The sequence below is a fragment of the Wyeomyia smithii genome, chromosome 3, assembly GCF_029784165.1.
Source record: "Wyeomyia smithii strain HCP4-BCI-WySm-NY-G18 chromosome 3, ASM2978416v1, whole genome shotgun sequence".
Lineage (NCBI taxonomy): Eukaryota > Metazoa > Arthropoda > Insecta > Diptera > Culicidae > Wyeomyia > Wyeomyia smithii.
Window position 1 is genome coordinate 239,478,566 of NC_073696.1, and position 5,113 is coordinate 239,483,678.

Below are 5,113 nucleotides of genomic sequence, written 5' to 3' on the forward strand. Positions count from 1 at the left end.
TTGAATATACTACAACTTTACTGAAGACATTATTACAATAAAACAAGCAGTTTTTCTGATATAGGAATTTTTATCCGTTAGTCACCATTTTGGATAGGCCCTTTTGGGACAGCAGTCGCGAGTCTACATGAAAAACTGATATCATAAAATGACCTCTTTATCAAAAAGGAACAACTGTGAAAAGTTTCAGAGAAATCGGAAATGGCCGATGAGGATCGATTTGCGAAGTAGCATGGAATGACTCAGATGGATTAGATTGAAGTCAAAACTGATTCAAATTTAGTTCACAGCTCAGTCAAAAGTGCCCCAAAGAGTTAAAACAAAGTTTGTGAAAAATGTTTTCAAATTAACCTAAAAAAAACTTTAAAGTATCTCTGCCAACAGTAAAAAAATCACTTTTCTCGTAAAATTCTCAACAAACGCTCAAGATGTCTGAAGAGCCTGGACAAAAAAACGAAGAGGTCACAAACAAAATGATTCCAAATTATTCTCGAATATATCTGACGACGAGTTTAAAACCCGAATATATCTCTATCTATACCTATTATTTACTACGTATTATTTACTACGTATTATTCTACTCTATTTCACGACGTTTTATTTCATGTGCATTTTATATGATACCTAAAATGGAAATGTTTTTAAATATTTTGTTTAATCGCAGAGCTCATCAAGTTCTCTTTGAGCATCGAGTAATTGCGCTGTTTTCGATAACATTTCGTAGTACAATCGTAATATGGAAATAATCGTTGTCCCACGAATCAGTTAATTCAACTAGCGTTATAGACGATAATGTGTTTTTTGACCCTGACAAAAAGTAATTTCGTTTTTTCGTTTCAGAATCAACAGCAGCATTAAGTAACAAATCAGACAATAGATTGATATATTAGATGAATAATAAAATTCCCCCTGCTCCTATCAGCTGTGCAAACAATGCGCTTTGAAAAACACAAATAGCAGCTGTAGAAAAAAAAGGTAATTCACCCATTTCAATGATGTAACGTAATATCAACCTTTAAAAAACTGCTGTTAACCTAGCTCGCATACGGCACTTCATTTGACACCGCAACTGGGAAACGAACAACATCGAACTTTTATTAATCCGGTCGGATCAGATTAGTTAGATCGTTAACGATGAAATTGTTTGCAATTATAGTGATAACTGTTGCGCTTTTTCAGCAGGCCACATCTAGGACAGTTACAAGTGCAGGTGAAATTTTCGCATAAGTAAGGTAATTTGAGGCTTTGGTTTGTGTAACGCACATTTGTTTCAGACCAATGTTTTGCTAATGAGGAGTTCCAGGAGTGTGAAGGCTGCTGTGAAAATACTTGCACACTAAACTGTGCAGTTGTAAGATGCTATCGACCGGTTTGTGCCCCGGGATGTGTCTGCCGCTATGGATATGTTCGCGTTATCAAAACTAACGACTGTGTCAGTGCACTCACCTGTATCAAGAAAAGAACATTAATATGATTATATCATGTACTGGCAAAAATGAAAAATATAATATAATTCATAAATTGTAAAGCTTTATCAAAAGTTTTTATCATTCTCAAAAAAAAAGGTTACTCAGGCAAGTAAATTTAAAAAAATGAGCATATCAGCAATTCTATCCAATCCGTTTACCAGCAGAGCTGCGCAAACAAGGGCAATTGAAATAATCAGTTTTACTTTGCTCATCTACCACTTTTCATTCGAGGAATGTTCAAACAATTGTTCCAAAGTATTAAACATTCTTTGGCAATTAGTCAAGACAGATAAATATTTATTTACAGAGAACGAACGACCAAACTCCTGTTGTTGTTGTTTGTTATGCCGCCTTACGTACCCTTCGGCACCCTATCGCCTATCCAACGATCACGAATTTTCTACGTTTTCATATCTTATCTTTTTATTCTTTTTTCCTACCGTGCTTTTCAACATTACAAATTTGTAGTTATGTTTTCGATTTTTTCTCTTTGTACTTATTCTTGCCCAATTTTGCATCCTGCTTTTTTCCTTTTCTCTACTTTTCTACATTTCTGCTTTTCTACTATTTAAAGTCGTTTTGTTTTTGATTTCCTCTATTTATTTATTATTTTTTTACTTATGCACATCCACTAATTTTGCTTCACTTCATCTTCAAATATTAGGTTTACGAATTTTCTACGTTTATATATCTCATCTCTTTTTATCTTTTTTTTTCCTACTGTGCTTTTCAACATTACAAATTTGTAGTAATGTTTTCGATTTTTTTCTCTCTGTACATTTTTTTTGTCCAATTTTACATCCTGCTTTTTCATTTTCTCTATTTTTCTACATTTCTGCTTTTCTACTATTTAAGTTCGTTTTGTTTTTGATTTTTTGTATTTATTTTTCCACTTATGCACACCGATTCTCGTCCAAACTTCAAATTTTCACCTATTTAATCGCTTGTAGTTCTCTGCTTTTTTATTTTTCTATTATTTCACTCTTTTTACTTTCTACTTCTGTGCTTTTCTAATATTCTACCCTTCTACTCCAATATTGTACCTTTCTATTTTCGTACAGTTCAACTTTTTTCTTTTTATTTTCTTATATTTCTATTTTATTACTGTTTCAACTTTCAGTTCTACTACTCTGTTACTCTACCACTGTTACATTTTTCTACTTTTCACAATTTCTTATATTCTTCTCTTTACCTACTCCTCCTCTCTAGATTGCTATTTATCAACTTGTTCATTTTGTTAGTTTTGTCTTATTCAATTTTTTCCCAATCTATTTATATTCGTTTATATTTTACGCTTAATCTCTTAATGTTCATGTTCGACTCTTTTGCACATTGACCTGTTATTACCATTTTTTTATATCAAATATATGACCGTTTATTTTCCTTACTTCTTTTATTTAATTTTAGTCTCTTTAACTCTGTTAATTTCTCACTTTTCTGATAGTTTTTTTCTCTTTTTTGAATTTTCAACTCATTTACCTTCACATGTTTTCTAGATTTGATCGTATAGCAGTCAACTTCTTTTTCACCAATTTTTTCAAACAGCTGCCCTTTTCCGTTTTACTTTTCTTACATCTTTAGTTTCTGTTTTGGCATCTTTTTCGTGCTACGTTTCGCTTGCATCCTTTTTTACTCGCCCTCATTGTATTACTAATTGTATTCTTGCATGGGCTTTTTTCCATTTTATTTGAATATACTACAACTTTACTGACGACATTATTACAATAAAATTTTCTGATATAGGAATTTTTATCCGTTTGTCACCATTTTGGGTAGGTCCTTTTGGGACAGCAGTCGCGAGTCTACATGAAAAACTGATATCATAAAATGACCTCTTTATCAAAAAGGAACAACTGTGAAAAGTTTCAGAGAAATCGGAAATGGCCGATGAGGATCGATTTGCGAAGTAGCAAGGAATGACTCAAATGGATTAGATTGATGACAAAACTGATTCAAGTTTAGCTCACAGCTCAGTCAAAAGTGCCCCAAAGAGTTAAAACAAAGTTTGTGAAAAATGTTTTCAAATAAACCTAAAAAAACTTTAAAGTATCTCTGCCAACAGTAAAAAAAACACTTTTCTCGTAAAATTCTCAACAAGCGCTCAAGATGTCTGAAGAGCCTGGACAAAAAAACGAAGAGGCCACAAACAAAATGATTCCAAATTATTCTCGAATATATCTGACGACGAGTTTAAAAACCAGAATATATCTCTATCTATACCTATTATTTACTACGTATTATTCTACTCTTTTTCACGACGTTTAATTTTATGTGCGTTTTATATGATACCTCAAATGGAAATGTTTTTACATATTTTGTTTAATCGCAGAGCTCATCAAGTTCTCTTTGAGCATCGAGTAATTGCGCTGTTTTCGATAACATTTCGTAGTACAATCGTAATATGGAAATAATCGTTGTCCCAAGAATCAGTTAATTCAACTAGCGTTATAGACGATAATGTGTTTTTTGACCATGACAAAAAGTAATTTCGTTTTTTCGTTCCAGAATCAATAGCAGCATTAAATAACAAATCCGACAATAGATTGATATATTAGATGAATAATAAAATTCCCCCTGCTCCTATCCCCTGTGCAAACAATCCGCTTTGAAAAACACAAATAGCAGCTGTAGAAAAAAAAGGTAATTCACCCTTTCAATGATGTAACGTAATATCAACCTTTAAAAACTGCTGTTAACCTAGCTCGCATACGGCACTTCATTTGACACCGCAACTGGGAAACGAACAACATCGAATTTTTATTAATCCGGTCGGATCAGATTAGTTAGATCGTTAACGATGAATTTGTTCGCAATTATAGTGATAACTGTTGCGCTTTTTCAGCAGGCCACATCTAGGACAGTTACAAGTGCAGGTGAAATTCTCGCATAAGTAAGGTAATTTGAGGCTTTGGTTTGTGTAACGTACATTTGTTTCTGTGCAGTTGTAAGATGCTATCGACCGGTTTGTGCCCCGGGATGTGTCTGCCGCTATGGATTTGTTCGCGTTATCAAAACTAACGACTGTGTCAGTGCACTCACCTGTCTCAAGAAAAGAACATTAATATGATTATATCATGTACTGGCAATAATGAAAAATATAATATGATTCATAAATTGTAAAGCTTTATCAAAAGTTTTTATCATTCTCAAAAGAAAACGGTTACTCAGGCAAGTAAATTTAAAAAAATGAGCATATCAGCAATTCTATCCAATCCGTTTACCAGCAGAGCTGCGCAAACAAGGGCAATTGAAATAATCAGTTTTACTTTGCTCATCTACCACTTTTCATTCGAGGAATGTTCAAACAATTGTTCCAAAGTATCAAACATTCTTTGGCAATTATTCAAGACAGATAAATATTTATTTTCAGAGAACGAACGACCAAACTCCTGTTGTTGTTGTTTGTTATGTCGCCTTACGTACCCTTCGGCACCCTATCGCCTATCCAACGATCGGCGGGTGGCGGCGGCGGCGGTCGACAATAAAACACAACAGCAAGGAAACTTCTCCTTTAGTCCATTCGTACCTACCTCCTTTTCAACCAGAACATTCAAGTGTCTGAAAGTTACAAGTTTCTCCGAGATGAAACAACAATTCTTGAAACTGTGCACGTGTCTGTGTGTGATATCAGCTTTTGTGAACTC

At 33.7% G+C, this 5,113-nt stretch overlaps 1 long non-coding RNA gene across 1 annotated transcript; it reads left to right on the plus strand.

Moving 5' to 3' along the window:
• The first annotated feature begins 836 nt into the window (after nt 1–836).
• LOC129729938 (uncharacterized) lies at nt 837–1,528 on the plus strand. The gene is made up of 3 exons (XR_008728764.1): nt 837–975; nt 1,039–1,210; nt 1,275–1,528. It is a non-coding gene; the product is annotated as an uncharacterized LOC129729938 (long non-coding RNA).
• Nucleotides 1,529–5,113: the final 3,585 nt, after the last annotated feature.